Source organism: Hyperolius riggenbachi, chromosome 2 (assembly GCF_040937935.1).
Source record: "Hyperolius riggenbachi isolate aHypRig1 chromosome 2, aHypRig1.pri, whole genome shotgun sequence".
In the NCBI taxonomy this organism is placed as follows: Eukaryota; Metazoa; Chordata; class Amphibia; order Anura; family Hyperoliidae; genus Hyperolius; species Hyperolius riggenbachi.
The window spans coordinates 147496848-147509316 of NC_090647.1; the positions used below are offsets into that span (position 1 = coordinate 147496848).

Below are 12469 nucleotides of genomic sequence, written 5' to 3' on the forward strand. Positions count from 1 at the left end.
ACCCAAAACAACGCCTGCAGCACCTGGGGTTCACAGCCGGTCTCCCATGCAGCTACTAACCAGGCCTGAAGCCGCTTAGCTTCCGCGATCTGACGAGAGCGGGCGCTTTCGGCTTAGTGTGGCCGCAGGCAACCTCCAGGGCGCCGTTCCGGCGCCTTGAAGGTGAGGCTTCCCACGCGTGCTAATAGCCATTGGGCCTCAAACCCAAAACAATGCCTGCAGCCCCTGGGGTTCACAGCCGGTCTCCCATGCGGCTACTAACCAGGCCTGAAGCCGCTTAGCTTCCGCGATCTGACGAGAGCGGGCGCTTTCGGCTTGGTGTGGCCGCAGGCAACCTCCAAGGCGCCGTTCCGGCGCCTTGAAGGTGAGGCTTCCTACGCGTGCTCATAGCCATTGGGCCTCAAACCCAAAACAACGCCTGCAGCACATGGGGTTCACAGCCGGTCTCCCATGCAGCTACTAACCAGGCCTGAAGCCGCTTAGGTTCCGCGATCTGACGAGAGCGGGCGCTTTCGGCTTAGTGTGGCCGCAGGCAACCTCCAAGGCGCCGTTCCGGCGCCTTGAAGGTGAGGCTTCCCACGCGTGCTCATAGCCATTGGGCCTCAAACCCAAAACAATGCCTGCAGCACATGGGGTTCACAGCCGGTCTCCCATGCAGCTACTAACCAGGCCTGAAGCCGCTTAACTTCCGCGATCTGACGAGAGCGGGCGCTTTCGGCTTAGTGTGGCCGCAGGCAACCTCCAAGGCGCCGTTCTGGCGCCTTGAAGGTGAGGCTTCCCACGCGTGCTCATAGCCATTGGACCTCAAACCCAAAACAACGCCTGCAGCACCTGGGGTTCACAGCCGGTCTCCCATGCAGCTACTAACCAGGCCTGAAGCCGCTTAGCTTCCGCGATCTGACGAGAGCGGGCGCTTTCGGCTTAGTGTGGCCGCAGGCAACCTCCAGGGCGCCGTTCCGGCGCCTTGAAGGTGAGGCTTCCCACGCGTGCTCATAGCCATTGGGCCTCAAACCCAAAACAATGCCTGCAGCACCTGGGGTTCACAGCCGGTCTCCCATGCAGCTACTAACCAGGCCTGAAGCCGCTTAGCGTCCGCGATCTGACGAGAGCGGGCGCTTTCGGCTTAGTGTGGCCGCAGGCAACCTCCAAGGCGCCGTTCCGGCGCCTTGAAGGTGAGGCTTCCCACGCGTGCTCATAGCCATTGGGCCTCAAACCCAAAACAACGCCTGCAGCACCTGGGGTTCACAGCCGGTCTCCCATGCAGCTACTAACCAGGCCTGAAGCCGCTTAGCTTCCGCGATCTGACGAGAGCGGGCGCTTTCGGCTTAGTGTGGCCGCAGGCAACCTCCAGGGCGCCGTTCCGGCGCCTTGAAGGTGAGGCTTCCCACGCGTGCTCATAGCCATTGGGCCTCAAACCCAAAACAATGCCTGCAGCACCTGGGGTTCACAGCCGGTCTCCCATGCGGCTACTAACCAGGCCTGAAGCCGCTTAGCTTCCGCGATCTGACGAGAGCGGGCGCTTTCGGCTTGGTGTGGCCGCAGGCAACCTCCAAGGCGCCGTTCCGGCGCCTTGAAGGTGAGGCTTCCTACGCGTGCTCATAGCCATTGGGCCTCAAACCCAAAACAACGCCTGCAGCACCTGGGGTTCACAGCCGGTCTCCCATGCAGCTACTAACCAGGCCTGAAGCCGCTTAGCTTCCGCGATCTGACGAGAGCGGGCGCTTTCGGCTTAGTGTGGCCGCAGGCAACCTCCAGGGCGCCGTTCCGGCGCCTTGAAGGTGAGGCTTCCCACGCGTGCTCATAGCCATTGGGCCTCAAACCCAAAACAATGCCTGCAGCACCTGGGGTTCACAGCCGGTCTCCCATGCAGCTACTAACCAGGCCTGAAGCCGCTTAGCTTCCGCGATCTGACAAGAGCGGGCGCTTTCGGCTTAGTGTGGCCGCAGGCAACCTCCAAGGCGCCGTTCCGGCGCCTTGAAGGTGAGGCTTCCCACGCGTGCTCATAGCCATTGGGCCTCAAACCCAAAACAACGCCTGCAGCACCTGGGGTTCACAGCCGGTCTCCCATGCAGCTACTAACCAGGCCTGAAGCCGCTTAGCTTCCGCGATCTGACGAGAGCAGGCGCTTTCGGCTTAGTGTGGCCGCAGGCAACCTCTAGGGCGCCGTTCCGGCGCCTTGAAGGTGAGGCTTCCCACGCGTGCTCATAGCCATTGGGCCTCAAACCCAAAACAATGCCTGCAGCACATGGGGTTCACAGCCGGTCTCCCATGCAGCTACTAACCAGGCCTGAAGCCGCTTAGCTTCCGCGATCTGACGAGAGCGGGCGCTTTCGGCTTAGTGTGGCCGCAGGCAACCTCCAGGGCGCCGTTCCGGCGCCTTGAAGGTGAGGCTTCCCACGCGTGCTCATAGCCATTGGGCCTCAAACCCAAAACAATGCCTGCAGCACCTGGGGTTCACAGCCGGTCTCCCATGCAGCTACTAACCAGGCCTGAAGCCGCTTAGCTTCCGCGATCTGACGACAGCGGGCGCTTTCGGCTTAGTGTGGCCGCAGGCAACCTCCAGGGCGCCGTTCCGGCGCCTTGAAGGTGAGGGTTCCCACGCGTGCTCATAGCCATTGGGCCTCAAACCCAAAACAATGCCTGCAGCACCTGGGGTTCACAGCCGGTCTCCCATGCAGCTACTAACCAGGCCTGAAGCCGCTTAGCTTCCGCGATTTGACGAGAGCGGGCGCTTTCGGCTTAGTGTGGATGCAGGCAACCACCAAGGCGCCGTTCCGGCGCCTTGAAGGTGAGGCTTCCCACGCGTGCTCATAGCCATTGGGCCTCAAACCCAAAACAATGCCTGCAGCACCTGGGGTTCACAGCCGGTCTCCCATGCAGCTACTAACCAGGCCTGAAGCCGCTTAGTTTCCGCGATCTGACGAGAGCGGGCGCTTTCGGCTTAGTGTGGCCGCAGGCAACCTCCAAGGCGCCGTTCCGGCGCCTTGAAGGTGAGGCTTCCCACGCGTGCTCATAGCCATTGGGCCTCAAACCCAAAACAACGCCTGCAGCACCTGGGGTTCACAGCCGGTCTCCCATGCAGCTACTAACCAGGCCTGAAGCCGCTTAGCTTCCGCGATCTGACGAGAGCGGGCGCTTTCGGCTTAGTGTGGCCGCAGGCAACCTCCAGGGCGCCGTTCCGGCGCCTTGAAGGTGAGGCTTCCCACGCGTGCTCATAGCCATTGGGCCTCAAACCCAAAACAATGCCTGCAGCACCTGGGGTTCACAGCCGGTCTCCCATGCAGCTACTAACCAGGCCTGAAGCCGCTTAGCTTCCGCGATCTGACGAGAGTGGGCGCTTTCGGCTTGGTGTGGCCGCAGGCAACCTCCAAGGCGCCGTTCCGGCGCCTTGAAGGTGAGGCTTCCCACGCGTGCTCATAGCCATTGGGCCTCAAACCCAAAACAACGCCTGCAGCACCTGGGGTTCACAGCCGGTCTCCCATGCAGCTACTAACCAGGCCTGAAGCCGCTTAGCTTCCGCGATCTGACGAGAGCGGGCGCTTTCGGCTTAGTGTGGCCGCAGGCAACCTCCAGGGCGCCGTTCCGGCGCCTTGAAGGTGAGGCTTCCCACGCGTGCTCATAGCCATTGGGCCTCAAACCCAAAACAATGCCTGCAGCACCTGGGGTTCACAGCCGGTCTCCCATGCAGCTACTAACCAGGCCTGAAGCCGCTTAGCTTCCGCGATCTGACGAGAGCGGGCGCTTTCGGCTTAGTGTGGCCGCAGGCAACCTCCAGGGCGCCGTTCCGGCGCCTTGAAGGTGAGGCTTCCCACGCGTGCTCATAGCCATTGGGCCTCAAACCCAAAACAATGCCTGCAGCACCTGGGGTTCACAGCCGGTCTCCCATGCAGCTACTAACCAGGCCTGAAGCCGCTTAGCTTCCGCGATCTGACAAGAGCGGGCGCTTTCGGCTTAGTGTGGCCGCAGGCAACCTCCAGGGCGCCGTTCCGGCGCCTTGAAGGTGAGGCTTCCCACGCGTGCTCATAGCCATTGGGCCTCAAACCCAAAACAACGCCTGCAGCACCTGGGGTTCACAGCCGGTCTCCCATGCAGCTACTAACCAGGCCTGAAGCCGCTTAGCTTCCGCGATCTGACGAGAGCGGGCGCTTTCGGCTTAGTGTGGCCGCAGGCAACCTCCAGGGCGCCGTTCCGGCGCCTTGAAGGTGAGGCTTCCCACGCGTGCTCATAGCCATTGGGCCTCAAACCCAAAACAATGCCTGCAGCACCTGGGGTTCACAGCCGGTCTCCCATGCAGCTACTAACCAGGCCTGAAGCCGCTTAGCTTCCGCGATCTGATGACAGCGGGCGCTTTCGGCTTAGTGTGGCCGCAGGCAACCTCCAGGGCGCCGTTCCGGCGCCTTGAAGGTGAGGCTTCCCACGCGTGCTCATAGCCATTGGGCCTCAAACCCAAAACAATGCCTGCAGCACCTGGGGTTCACAGCCGGTCTCCCATGCAGCTACTAACCAGGCCTGAAGCCGCTTAGCTTCCGCGATCTGACGAGAGCGGGCGCTTTCGGCTTAGTGTGGCCGCAGGCAACCTCCAAGGCGCCGTTCCGGCGCCTTGAAGGTGAGGCTTCCCACGCGTGCTCATAGCCATTGGGCCTCAAACCCAAAACAATGCCTGCAGCACCTGGGGTTCACAGCCGGTCTCCCATGCAGCTACTAACCAGGCCTGAAGCCGCTTAGCTTCCGCGATCTGACGAGAGCGGGCGCTTTCGGCTTAGTGTGGCCGCAGGCAACCTCCAAGGCGCCGTTCCGGCGCCTTGAAGGTGAGGCTTCCCACGCGTGCTCATAGCCATTGGGCCTCAAACCCAAAACAACGCCTGCAGCACCTGGGGTTCACAGCCGGTCTCCCATGCAGCTACTAACCAGGCCTGAAGCCGCTTAGCTTCCGCGATCTGACGAGAGCGGGCGCTTTCGGCTTAGTGTGGCCGCAGGCAACCTCCAGGGCGCCGTTCCGGCGCCTTGAAGGTGAGGCTTCCCACGCGTGCTCATAGCCATTGGGCCTCAAACCCAAAACAATGCCTGCAGCACCTGGGGTTCACAGCCGGTCTCCCATGCAGCTACTAACCAGGCCTGAAGCCGCTTAGCTTCCGCAATCTGACGAGAGCGGGCGCTTTCGGCTTAGTGTGGCCGCAGGCAACCTCCAGGGCGCCGTTCCGGCACCTTGAAGGTGAGGCTTCCCACGCGTGCTCATAGCCATTGGGCCTCAAACCCAAAACAACGCCTGCAGCACCAGGGGTTCACAGCCGGTCTCCCATGCAGCTACTAACCAGGCCTGAAGCCGCATAGCTTCCGCGATCTGACGAGAGCGGGAGCTTTCGGCTTGGTGTGGCCGCAGGCAACCTCCAAGGCGCCGTTCCGGCGCCTTGAAGGTGAGGCTTCCCACGCGTGCTCATAGCCATTGGGCCTCAAACCCAAAACAACGCCTGCAGCACCTGGGGTTCACAGCCGGTCTCCCATGCAGCTACTAACCAGGCCTGAAGCCGCTTAGCTTCCGCGATCTGACGAGAGCGGGCGCTTTCGGCTTAGTGTGGCCGCAGGCAACCTCCAGGGCGCCGTTCCGGCACCTTGAAGGTGAGGCTTCCCACGCGTGCTCATAGCCATTGGGCCTCAAACCCAAAACAACACCTGCAGCACCAGGGGTTCACAGCCGGTCTCCCATGCAGCTACTAACCAGGCCTGAAGCCGCTTAGCTTCCGCGATCTGACGAGAGCGGGCGCTTTCGGCTTAGTGTGGCCGCAGGCAACCTCCAGGGCGCCGTTCCGGCGCCTTGAAGGTGAGGCTTCCCACGCGTGCTCATAGCCATTAGGCCTCAAACCCAAAACAACGCCTGCAGCACCTGGGGTTCACAGCCGGTCTCCCATGCAGCTACTAACCAGGCCTGAAGCCGCTTAGCTTCCGCGATCTGACGAGAGCGGGCGCTTTCGGCTTAGTGTGGCCGCAGGCAAGCTCCAGGGCGCCGTTCCGGCGCCTTGAAGGTGAGGCTTCCCACGCGTGCTCATAGCCATTGGGCCTCAAACCCAAAACAATGCCTGCAGCACCTGGGGTTCACAGCCGGTCTCCCATGCAGCTACTAACCAGGCCTGAAGCCGCTTAGCTTCCGCGATCTGACGAGAGCGGGCGCTTTCGGCTTAGTGTGGCCGCAGGCAACCTCCAAGGCGCCGTTCCGGCGCCGTGAAGGTGAGGCTTCCCACGCGTGCTCATAGCCATTGGGCCTCAAACCCAAAACAACGCCTGCAGCACCTGGGGTTCACAGCCGGTCTCCCATGCAGCTACTAACCAGGCCTGAAGCCGCTTAGCTTCCGCGATCTGACGAGAGCGGGCGCTTTCGGCTTAGTGTGGCCGCAGGCAACCTCCAGGGCGCCGTTCCGGCGCCTTGAAGGTGAGGCTTCCCACGCGTGCTCATAGCCATTAGGCCTCAAACCCAAAACAACGCCTGCAGCACCTGGGGTTCACAGCCGGTCTCCCATGCAGCTACTAACCAGGCCTGAAGCCGCTTAGCTTCCGCGATCTGACGAGAGCGGGCGCTTCCGGCTTAGTGTGGCCGCAGGCAAGCTCCAGGGCGCCGTTCCGGCGCCTTGAAGGTGAGGCTTCCCACACGTGCTCATAGCCATTGGGCCTCAAACCCAAAACAATGCCTGCAGCACCTGGGGTTCACAGCCGGTCTCCCATGCAGCTACTAACCAGGCCTGAAGCCGCTTAGCTTCCGCGATCTGACGAGAGCGGGCGCTTTCGGCTTAGTGTGGCCGCAGGCAACCTCCAAGGCGCCGTTCCGGCGCCGTGAAGGTGAGGCTTCCCACGCGTGCTCATAGCCATTGGGCCTCAAACCCAAAACAACGCCTGCAGCACCTGGGGTTCACAGCCGGTCTCCCATGCAGCTACTAACCAGGCCTGAAGCCGCTTAGCTTCCGCGATCTGACGAGAGCGGGCGCTTTCGGCTTAGTGTGGCCGCAGGCAACCTCCAGGGCGCCGTTCCGGCGCCTTGAAGGTGAGGCTTCCCACGCGTGCTCATAGCCATTGGGCCTCAAACCCAAAACAATGCCTGCAGCACCTGGGGTTCACAGCCGGTCTCCCATGCAGCTACTAACCAGGCCTGAAGCCGCTTAGCTTCCGCGATCTGACGAGAGCGGGCGCTTTCGGCTTAGTGTGGCCGCAGGCAACCTCCAAGGCGCCGTTCCGGCGCCTTGAAGGTGAGGCTTCCCACGCGTGCTCATAGCCATTGGGCCTCAAACCCAAAACAACGCCTGCAGCACCTGGGGTTCACAGCCGGTCTCCCATGCAGCTACTAACCAGGCCTGAAGCCGCTTAGCTTCCGCGATCTGACGAGAGCGGGCGCTTTCGGCTTAGTGTGGCCGCAGGCAACCTCCAGGGCGCCGTTCCAGGGCCTTGAAGGTGAGGCTTCCCACGCGTGCTCATAGCCATTGGGCCTCAAACCCAAAACAATGCCTGCAGCACCTGGGGTTCACAGCCGGTCTCCCATGCAGCTACTAACCAGGCCTGAAGCCGCTTAGCTTCCGCGATCTGACTAGAGCGGGCGCTTTCGGCTTAGTGTGGCCGCAGGCAACCTCCAAGGCGCCGTTCCGGCGCCTTGAAGGTGAGGCTTCCCACGCGTGCTCATAGCCATTGGGCCTCAAACCCAAAACAACGCCTGCAGCACCTGGGGTTCACAGCCGGTCTCCCATGCAGCTACTAACCAGGCCTGAAGCCGCTTAGCTTCCGCGATCTGACGAGAGCGGGCGCTTACGGCTTAGTGTGGCCGCAGGCAACCTCCAGGGCGCCGTTCCGGCGCCTTGAAGGTGAGGCTTCCCACGCGTGCTCATAGCCATTGGGCCTCAAACCCAAAACAATGCCTGCAGCACCTGGGGTTCACAGCCGGTCTCCCATGCAGCTACTAACCAGGCCTAAAGCCGCTTAGCTTCCGCGATCTGACGAGAGCAGGCGCTTTCGGCTTAGTGTGGCCGCAGGCAACCTCCAAGGCGCCGTTCCGGCGCCTTGAAGGTGAGGCTTCCCACGCGTGCTCATAGCCATTGGGCCTCAAACCCAAAACAACGCCTGCAGCACCTGGGGTTCACAGCCGGTCTCCCATGCAGCTACTAACCAGGCCTGAAGCCGCTTAGCTTCCGCGATCTGACGAGAGCGGGCGCTTTCGGCTTAGTGTGGCCGCAGGCAACCTCCAGGGCGCCGTTCCGGCGCCTTGAAGGTGAGGCTTCCCACGCGTGCTCATAGCCATTGGGCCTCAAACCCAAAACAATGCCTGCAGCACCTGGGGTTCACAGCCGGTCTCCCATGCAGCTACTAACCAGGCCTGAAGCCGCTTAGCTTCCGCGATCTGACGAGAGCGGGCGCTTTCGGCTTAGTGTGGCCGCAGGCAACCTCCAAGGCGCCGTTCCGGAGCCTTGAAGGTGAGGCTTCCCACGCGTGCTCATAGCCATTGGGCCTCAAACCCAAAACAACGCCTGCAGCACCTGGGGTTCACAGCCGGTCTCCCATGCAGCTACTAACCAGGCCTGAAGCCGCTTAGCTTCCGCGATCTGACGAGAGCGGGCGCTTTCAGCTTAGTGTGGCCGCAGGCAACCTCCAGGGCGCCGTTCCGGCGCCTTGAAGGTGAGGCTTCCCACGCGTGCTCATAGCCATTGGGCCTCAAACCCAAAACAATGCCTGCAGCACCTGGGGTTCACAGCCGGTCTCCCATGCAGCTACTAACCAGGCCTGAAGCCGCTTAGCTTCCGCGATCTGACGAGAGCGGGCGCTTTCGGCTTAGTGTGGCCGCAGGCAACCTCCAGGGCGCCGATCCGGCGCCTTGAAGGTGAGGCTTCCCACGCGTGCTCATAGCCATTGGGCCTCAAACCCAAAACAATGCCTGCAGCACCTGGGGTTCACAGCCGGTCTCCCATGCAGCTACTAACCAGGCCTGAAGCCGCTTAGCTTCCGCGATCTGACGAGAGCGGGCGCTTTCGGCTTAGTGTGGCCGCAGGCAACCTCCAGGGCGCCGTTCCGGCGCCTTGAAGGTGAGGCTTCCCACGCGTGCTCATAGCCATTGGGCCTCAAACCCAAAACAACGCCTGCAGCACCTGGGGTTCACAGCCGGTCTCCCATGCAGCTACTAACCTGGCCTGAAGCCGCTTAGCTTCCACGATCTGACGAGAGCGGGCGCTTTCGGCTTAGTGTGGCCGCAGGAAACCTCTTGAAGGTGAGGCTTCCCACGCGTGCTCATAGCCATTGGGCCTCAAACCCAAAACAATGCCTGCAGCACCTGGGGTTCACAGCCGGTCTCCCATGCAGCTACTAACCAGGCCTGAAGCCGCTTAGCTTCCGCGATCTGACGAGAGCGGGCGCTTTCGGCTTAGTGTGGCCGCAGGCAACCTCCAGGGCGCCGTTCCGGCGCCTTGAAGGTGAGGCTTCCCACGAGTGCTCATAGCCATTGGGCCTCAAACCCAAAACAACGCCTGCAGCACCTGGGGTTCACAGCCGGTCTCCCATGCAGCTACTAACCAGGCCTGAAGCCGCTTAGCTTCCGCGATCTGACGGGAGCGGGTGCTTTCGGCTTAGTGTGGCCGCAGGCAACCTCCAGGGCGCCGTTCCGGCGCCTTGAAGGTGAGGCTTTCCACGCGTGCTCATAGCCATTGGGCCTCAAACCCAAAACAATGCCTGCAGCACCTGGGGTTCACAGCCGGTCTCCCATGCAGCTACTAACCAGGCCTGAAGCCGCTTAGCTTCCGCGATCTGACGAGAGCGGACGCTTTCGGCTTAGTGTGGCTGCAGGCAACCTCCAAGGCGCCGTTCCGGCGCCTTGAAGGTGAGGCTTCCCACGCGTGCTCATAGCCATTGGGCCTCAAACCCAAAACAACGCCTGCAGCACCTGGGGTTCACAGCCGGTCTCCCATGCAGCTACTAACCAGGCCTGAAGCCGCTTAGCTTTCGCGATCTGACGCTTTCGGCTTAGTGTGGCCGCAGGCAACCTCCAGGGCGCCGTTCCGGCGCCTTGAAGGTGAGGCTTCCCACGCGTGCTCATAGCCATTGGGCCTCAAACCCAAAACAATGCCTGCAGCACCTGGGGTTCACAGCCGGTCTCCCATGCAGCTACTAACCAGGCCTGAAGCCGCTTAGCTTCCGCGATCTGACGAGAGCGGGCGCTTTCGGCTTAGTGTGGCCGCAGGCAACCTCCAGGGCGCCGTTCCGGCGCCTTGAAGGTGAGGCTTCCCACGCGTGCTCATAGCCATTGGGCCTCAAACCCAAAACAATGCCTGCAGCACCTGGGGTTCACAGCCGGTCTCCCATGCAGCTACTAACCAGGCCTGAAGCCGCTTAGCTTCCACGATCTGACGAGAGCGGGCGCTTTCGGCTTAGTGTGGCCGCAGGCAACCTCCAAGGCGCCGTTCCGGCGCCTTGAAGGTGAGGCTTCCCACGCGTGCTCATAGCCATTGGGCCTCAAACCCAAAACAATGCCTGCAGCACCTGGGGTTCACAGCCGGTCTCCCATGCAGCTACTAACCAGGCCTGAAGCCGCTTAGCTTCCGCGATCTGACGAGAGCGGGCGCTTTCGGCTTAGTGTGGCCGCAGGCAACCTCCAGGGCGCCGTTCCGGCGCCTTGAAGGTGAGGCTTCCCACGCGTGCTCATAGCCATTGGGCCTCAAACCCAAAACAATGCCTGCAGCACCTGGGGTTCACAGCCGGTCTCCCATGCAGCTACTAACCAGGCCTGAAGCCGCTTAGCTTTCGCGATCTGACGCTTTCGGCTTAGTGTGGCCACAGGCAAGCTCCAGGGCGCCGTTCCGGCGCCTTGAAGGTGAGGCTTCCCACGCGTGCTCATAGCCATTGGGCCTCAAACCCAAAGCAATGCCTGCAGCACCTGGGGTTCACAGCCGGTCTCCCATGCAGCTACTAACCAGGCCTGAAGCCGCTTAGCTTCCGCGATCTGACAGGAGCGGGCGCTTTCGGCTTAGTGTGGCCGCAGGCAACTTCCAGGGCGCCGTTCCGGCGCCTTGAAGGTGAGGCTTCCCACGCGTGCTCATAGCCATTGGGCCTCAAACCCAAAACAACGCCTGCAGCACCTGGGGTTCACAGCCGGTCTCCCATGCAGCTACTAACCAGGCCTGAAGCCGCTTAGCTTCCGCGATCTGACGAGAGCGGGCGCTTTCGGCTTAGTGTGGCCGCAGGCAACCTCCAGGGCGCCGTTCCGGCGCCTTGAAGGTGAGGCTTCCCACGCGTGCTCATAGCCATTGGGCCTCAAACCCAAAACAACGCCTGCAGCACCTGGGGTTCACAGCCGGTCTCCCATGCAGCTACTAACCAGGCCTGAAGCCGCTTAGCTTCCGCGATCTGACGAGAGCGGGCGCTTTCGGCTTAGTGTGGCCGCAGGCAACCTCCAGGGCGCCGTTCCGGCGCCTTGAAGGTGAGGCTTCCCACGCGTGCTCATAGCCATTGGGCCTCAAACCCAAAACAACGCCTGCAGCACCTGGGGTTCACAGCCGGTCTCCCATGCAGCTACTAACCAGGCCTGAAGCCGCTTAGCTTCCGCGATCTGACGAGAGCGGGCGCTTTCGGCTTAGTGTGGCCGCAGGCAACCTCCAGGGCGCCGTTCCGGCGCCTTGAAGGTGAGGCTTCCCACGCGTGCTCATAGCCATTGGGCCTCAAACCCAAAACAACGCCTGCAGCACCTGGGGTTCACAGCCGGTCTCCCATGCAGCTACTAACCAGGCCTGAAGCCGCTTAGCTTCCGCGATCTGACGAGAGCGGGCGCTTTCGGCTTAGTGTGGCCACAGGCAACCTCCAGGGCGCCGTTCCGGCGCCTTGAAGGTGAGGCTTCCCACGCGTGCTCATAGCCATTGGGCCTCAAACCCAAAACAATGCCTGCAGCACCTGGGGTTCACAGCCGGTCTCCCATGCAGCTACTAACCAGGCCTGAAGCCGCTTAGCTTCCGCGATCTGACGAGAGCGGGCGCTTTCGGCTTAGTGTGGCCGCAGGCAACCTCCAGGGCGCCGTTCCGGCGCCTTGAAGGTGAGGCTTCCCACGCGTGCTCATAGCCATTGGGCCTCAAACCCAAAACAATGCCTGCAGCACCTGGGGTTCACAGCCGGTCTCCCATGCAGCTACTAACCAGGCCTGAAGCCGCTTAGCTTCCGCGATCTGACGAGAGCGGGCGCTTTCGGCTTAGTGTGGCCGCAGGCAACCTCCAGGGCGCCGTTCCGGCGCCTTGAAGGTGAGGCTTCCCACGCGTGCTCATAGCCATTGGGCCTCAAACCCAAAACAACGCCTGCAGCACCTGGGGTTCACAGCCGGTCTCCCATGCAGCTACTAACCAGGCCTGAAGCCGCTTAGCTTCCACGATCTGACGAGAGCGGGCGCTTTCGGCTTAGTGTGGCCGCAGGAAACCTCTTGAAGGTGAGGCTTCCCACGAGTGCTCATAGCCATTGGGCCTCAAACCCA

At 62.1% G+C, this 12469-nt stretch overlaps 35 non-coding genes and 25 pseudogenes across 35 annotated transcripts; all 60 read right to left on the reverse strand.

Moving 5' to 3' along the window:
• Nucleotides 1–11: 11 nt before the first annotated feature.
• Nucleotides 12–130, reverse strand: LOC137554967 (5S ribosomal RNA). The gene has a single exon (XR_011027678.1). It is a non-coding gene; the product is annotated as a 5S ribosomal RNA (ribosomal RNA).
• An 83-nt stretch (nt 131–213) lies between these two features.
• On the reverse strand, nt 214–332 carry LOC137548717 (5S ribosomal RNA; annotated as a pseudogene).
• Nucleotides 333–415: 83 nt separating this feature from the next.
• On the reverse strand, nt 416–534 carry LOC137551458 (5S ribosomal RNA; annotated as a pseudogene).
• Nucleotides 535–617: 83 nt separating this feature from the next.
• LOC137558503 (5S ribosomal RNA) lies at nt 618–736 on the reverse strand (annotated as a pseudogene).
• An 83-nt stretch (nt 737–819) lies between these two features.
• LOC137554978 (5S ribosomal RNA) lies at nt 820–938 on the reverse strand. The gene has a single exon (XR_011027689.1). It is a non-coding gene; the product is annotated as a 5S ribosomal RNA (ribosomal RNA).
• An 83-nt stretch (nt 939–1021) lies between these two features.
• On the reverse strand, nt 1022–1140 carry LOC137557568 (5S ribosomal RNA; annotated as a pseudogene).
• An 83-nt stretch (nt 1141–1223) lies between these two features.
• LOC137554990 (5S ribosomal RNA) lies at nt 1224–1342 on the reverse strand. Its single transcript, XR_011027700.1, has one exon. It is a non-coding gene; the product is annotated as a 5S ribosomal RNA (ribosomal RNA).
• An 83-nt stretch (nt 1343–1425) lies between these two features.
• Nucleotides 1426–1544, reverse strand: LOC137558495 (5S ribosomal RNA; annotated as a pseudogene).
• An 83-nt stretch (nt 1545–1627) lies between these two features.
• On the reverse strand, nt 1628–1746 carry LOC137555002 (5S ribosomal RNA). Its single transcript, XR_011027711.1, has one exon. It is a non-coding gene; the product is annotated as a 5S ribosomal RNA (ribosomal RNA).
• An 83-nt stretch (nt 1747–1829) lies between these two features.
• LOC137558526 (5S ribosomal RNA) lies at nt 1830–1948 on the reverse strand (annotated as a pseudogene).
• Nucleotides 1949–2031: 83 nt separating this feature from the next.
• Nucleotides 2032–2150, reverse strand: LOC137557796 (5S ribosomal RNA; annotated as a pseudogene).
• An 83-nt stretch (nt 2151–2233) lies between these two features.
• On the reverse strand, nt 2234–2352 carry LOC137559332 (5S ribosomal RNA; annotated as a pseudogene).
• An 83-nt stretch (nt 2353–2435) lies between these two features.
• LOC137548963 (5S ribosomal RNA) lies at nt 2436–2554 on the reverse strand (annotated as a pseudogene).
• Nucleotides 2555–2637: 83 nt separating this feature from the next.
• Nucleotides 2638–2756, reverse strand: LOC137550900 (5S ribosomal RNA; annotated as a pseudogene).
• Nucleotides 2757–2839: 83 nt separating this feature from the next.
• Nucleotides 2840–2958, reverse strand: LOC137558929 (5S ribosomal RNA; annotated as a pseudogene).
• Nucleotides 2959–3041: 83 nt separating this feature from the next.
• LOC137555013 (5S ribosomal RNA) lies at nt 3042–3160 on the reverse strand. The gene has a single exon (XR_011027722.1). It is a non-coding gene; the product is annotated as a 5S ribosomal RNA (ribosomal RNA).
• Nucleotides 3161–3243: 83 nt separating this feature from the next.
• On the reverse strand, nt 3244–3362 carry LOC137549485 (5S ribosomal RNA; annotated as a pseudogene).
• An 83-nt stretch (nt 3363–3445) lies between these two features.
• On the reverse strand, nt 3446–3564 carry LOC137555024 (5S ribosomal RNA). The gene has a single exon (XR_011027731.1). It is a non-coding gene; the product is annotated as a 5S ribosomal RNA (ribosomal RNA).
• An 83-nt stretch (nt 3565–3647) lies between these two features.
• On the reverse strand, nt 3648–3766 carry LOC137558450 (5S ribosomal RNA). Its single transcript, XR_011029692.1, has one exon. It is a non-coding gene; the product is annotated as a 5S ribosomal RNA (ribosomal RNA).
• Nucleotides 3767–3849: 83 nt separating this feature from the next.
• On the reverse strand, nt 3850–3968 carry LOC137558527 (5S ribosomal RNA; annotated as a pseudogene).
• An 83-nt stretch (nt 3969–4051) lies between these two features.
• LOC137555035 (5S ribosomal RNA) lies at nt 4052–4170 on the reverse strand. Its single transcript, XR_011027742.1, has one exon. It is a non-coding gene; the product is annotated as a 5S ribosomal RNA (ribosomal RNA).
• Nucleotides 4171–4253: 83 nt separating this feature from the next.
• On the reverse strand, nt 4254–4372 carry LOC137548123 (5S ribosomal RNA; annotated as a pseudogene).
• Nucleotides 4373–4455: 83 nt separating this feature from the next.
• Nucleotides 4456–4574, reverse strand: LOC137558462 (5S ribosomal RNA). The gene has a single exon (XR_011029693.1). It is a non-coding gene; the product is annotated as a 5S ribosomal RNA (ribosomal RNA).
• An 83-nt stretch (nt 4575–4657) lies between these two features.
• Nucleotides 4658–4776, reverse strand: LOC137558473 (5S ribosomal RNA). The gene has a single exon (XR_011029694.1). It is a non-coding gene; the product is annotated as a 5S ribosomal RNA (ribosomal RNA).
• An 83-nt stretch (nt 4777–4859) lies between these two features.
• On the reverse strand, nt 4860–4978 carry LOC137555048 (5S ribosomal RNA). Its single transcript, XR_011027754.1, has one exon. It is a non-coding gene; the product is annotated as a 5S ribosomal RNA (ribosomal RNA).
• Nucleotides 4979–5061: 83 nt separating this feature from the next.
• Nucleotides 5062–5180, reverse strand: LOC137558125 (5S ribosomal RNA; annotated as a pseudogene).
• Nucleotides 5181–5263: 83 nt separating this feature from the next.
• On the reverse strand, nt 5264–5382 carry LOC137549937 (5S ribosomal RNA; annotated as a pseudogene).
• An 83-nt stretch (nt 5383–5465) lies between these two features.
• LOC137555060 (5S ribosomal RNA) lies at nt 5466–5584 on the reverse strand. The gene has a single exon (XR_011027765.1). It is a non-coding gene; the product is annotated as a 5S ribosomal RNA (ribosomal RNA).
• An 83-nt stretch (nt 5585–5667) lies between these two features.
• LOC137557578 (5S ribosomal RNA) lies at nt 5668–5786 on the reverse strand (annotated as a pseudogene).
• Nucleotides 5787–5869: 83 nt separating this feature from the next.
• Nucleotides 5870–5988, reverse strand: LOC137555072 (5S ribosomal RNA). Its single transcript, XR_011027776.1, has one exon. It is a non-coding gene; the product is annotated as a 5S ribosomal RNA (ribosomal RNA).
• Nucleotides 5989–6071: 83 nt separating this feature from the next.
• LOC137558485 (5S ribosomal RNA) lies at nt 6072–6190 on the reverse strand. The gene has a single exon (XR_011029695.1). It is a non-coding gene; the product is annotated as a 5S ribosomal RNA (ribosomal RNA).
• Nucleotides 6191–6273: 83 nt separating this feature from the next.
• On the reverse strand, nt 6274–6392 carry LOC137555083 (5S ribosomal RNA). Its single transcript, XR_011027787.1, has one exon. It is a non-coding gene; the product is annotated as a 5S ribosomal RNA (ribosomal RNA).
• Nucleotides 6393–6475: 83 nt separating this feature from the next.
• On the reverse strand, nt 6476–6594 carry LOC137556562 (5S ribosomal RNA). Its single transcript, XR_011029206.1, has one exon. It is a non-coding gene; the product is annotated as a 5S ribosomal RNA (ribosomal RNA).
• An 83-nt stretch (nt 6595–6677) lies between these two features.
• Nucleotides 6678–6796, reverse strand: LOC137558497 (5S ribosomal RNA). Its single transcript, XR_011029696.1, has one exon. It is a non-coding gene; the product is annotated as a 5S ribosomal RNA (ribosomal RNA).
• An 83-nt stretch (nt 6797–6879) lies between these two features.
• Nucleotides 6880–6998, reverse strand: LOC137555095 (5S ribosomal RNA). Its single transcript, XR_011027794.1, has one exon. It is a non-coding gene; the product is annotated as a 5S ribosomal RNA (ribosomal RNA).
• An 83-nt stretch (nt 6999–7081) lies between these two features.
• On the reverse strand, nt 7082–7200 carry LOC137558508 (5S ribosomal RNA). Its single transcript, XR_011029697.1, has one exon. It is a non-coding gene; the product is annotated as a 5S ribosomal RNA (ribosomal RNA).
• Nucleotides 7201–7283: 83 nt separating this feature from the next.
• LOC137555106 (5S ribosomal RNA) lies at nt 7284–7402 on the reverse strand. Its single transcript, XR_011027805.1, has one exon. It is a non-coding gene; the product is annotated as a 5S ribosomal RNA (ribosomal RNA).
• An 83-nt stretch (nt 7403–7485) lies between these two features.
• On the reverse strand, nt 7486–7604 carry LOC137559315 (5S ribosomal RNA; annotated as a pseudogene).
• An 83-nt stretch (nt 7605–7687) lies between these two features.
• On the reverse strand, nt 7688–7806 carry LOC137556782 (5S ribosomal RNA). Its single transcript, XR_011029421.1, has one exon. It is a non-coding gene; the product is annotated as a 5S ribosomal RNA (ribosomal RNA).
• Nucleotides 7807–7889: 83 nt separating this feature from the next.
• LOC137556657 (5S ribosomal RNA) lies at nt 7890–8008 on the reverse strand. Its single transcript, XR_011029298.1, has one exon. It is a non-coding gene; the product is annotated as a 5S ribosomal RNA (ribosomal RNA).
• Nucleotides 8009–8091: 83 nt separating this feature from the next.
• Nucleotides 8092–8210, reverse strand: LOC137555117 (5S ribosomal RNA). Its single transcript, XR_011027816.1, has one exon. It is a non-coding gene; the product is annotated as a 5S ribosomal RNA (ribosomal RNA).
• Nucleotides 8211–8293: 83 nt separating this feature from the next.
• On the reverse strand, nt 8294–8412 carry LOC137558520 (5S ribosomal RNA). The gene has a single exon (XR_011029698.1). It is a non-coding gene; the product is annotated as a 5S ribosomal RNA (ribosomal RNA).
• An 83-nt stretch (nt 8413–8495) lies between these two features.
• LOC137557120 (5S ribosomal RNA) lies at nt 8496–8614 on the reverse strand (annotated as a pseudogene).
• Nucleotides 8615–8697: 83 nt separating this feature from the next.
• On the reverse strand, nt 8698–8816 carry LOC137558531 (5S ribosomal RNA). The gene has a single exon (XR_011029699.1). It is a non-coding gene; the product is annotated as a 5S ribosomal RNA (ribosomal RNA).
• An 83-nt stretch (nt 8817–8899) lies between these two features.
• Nucleotides 8900–9018, reverse strand: LOC137558543 (5S ribosomal RNA). The gene has a single exon (XR_011029700.1). It is a non-coding gene; the product is annotated as a 5S ribosomal RNA (ribosomal RNA).
• Nucleotides 9019–9101: 83 nt separating this feature from the next.
• Nucleotides 9102–9220, reverse strand: LOC137548151 (5S ribosomal RNA; annotated as a pseudogene).
• A 63-nt stretch (nt 9221–9283) lies between these two features.
• Nucleotides 9284–9402, reverse strand: LOC137558554 (5S ribosomal RNA). The gene has a single exon (XR_011029701.1). It is a non-coding gene; the product is annotated as a 5S ribosomal RNA (ribosomal RNA).
• Nucleotides 9403–9485: 83 nt separating this feature from the next.
• Nucleotides 9486–9604, reverse strand: LOC137555454 (5S ribosomal RNA). The gene has a single exon (XR_011028138.1). It is a non-coding gene; the product is annotated as a 5S ribosomal RNA (ribosomal RNA).
• Nucleotides 9605–9687: 83 nt separating this feature from the next.
• On the reverse strand, nt 9688–9806 carry LOC137558249 (5S ribosomal RNA; annotated as a pseudogene).
• Nucleotides 9807–10081: 275 nt separating this feature from the next.
• LOC137558568 (5S ribosomal RNA) lies at nt 10082–10200 on the reverse strand. The gene has a single exon (XR_011029703.1). It is a non-coding gene; the product is annotated as a 5S ribosomal RNA (ribosomal RNA).
• Nucleotides 10201–10283: 83 nt separating this feature from the next.
• Nucleotides 10284–10402, reverse strand: LOC137557926 (5S ribosomal RNA; annotated as a pseudogene).
• Nucleotides 10403–10485: 83 nt separating this feature from the next.
• Nucleotides 10486–10604, reverse strand: LOC137558580 (5S ribosomal RNA). Its single transcript, XR_011029704.1, has one exon. It is a non-coding gene; the product is annotated as a 5S ribosomal RNA (ribosomal RNA).
• A 275-nt stretch (nt 10605–10879) lies between these two features.
• On the reverse strand, nt 10880–10998 carry LOC137556865 (5S ribosomal RNA; annotated as a pseudogene).
• Nucleotides 10999–11081: 83 nt separating this feature from the next.
• On the reverse strand, nt 11082–11200 carry LOC137555128 (5S ribosomal RNA). The gene has a single exon (XR_011027827.1). It is a non-coding gene; the product is annotated as a 5S ribosomal RNA (ribosomal RNA).
• An 83-nt stretch (nt 11201–11283) lies between these two features.
• Nucleotides 11284–11402, reverse strand: LOC137555135 (5S ribosomal RNA). Its single transcript, XR_011027834.1, has one exon. It is a non-coding gene; the product is annotated as a 5S ribosomal RNA (ribosomal RNA).
• An 83-nt stretch (nt 11403–11485) lies between these two features.
• Nucleotides 11486–11604, reverse strand: LOC137555136 (5S ribosomal RNA). Its single transcript, XR_011027835.1, has one exon. It is a non-coding gene; the product is annotated as a 5S ribosomal RNA (ribosomal RNA).
• An 83-nt stretch (nt 11605–11687) lies between these two features.
• LOC137556967 (5S ribosomal RNA) lies at nt 11688–11806 on the reverse strand (annotated as a pseudogene).
• An 83-nt stretch (nt 11807–11889) lies between these two features.
• On the reverse strand, nt 11890–12008 carry LOC137558591 (5S ribosomal RNA). Its single transcript, XR_011029705.1, has one exon. It is a non-coding gene; the product is annotated as a 5S ribosomal RNA (ribosomal RNA).
• Nucleotides 12009–12091: 83 nt separating this feature from the next.
• Nucleotides 12092–12210, reverse strand: LOC137558603 (5S ribosomal RNA). The gene has a single exon (XR_011029706.1). It is a non-coding gene; the product is annotated as a 5S ribosomal RNA (ribosomal RNA).
• An 83-nt stretch (nt 12211–12293) lies between these two features.
• LOC137548533 (5S ribosomal RNA) lies at nt 12294–12412 on the reverse strand (annotated as a pseudogene).
• Between the last annotated feature and the right edge of the window lie 57 nt (nt 12413–12469).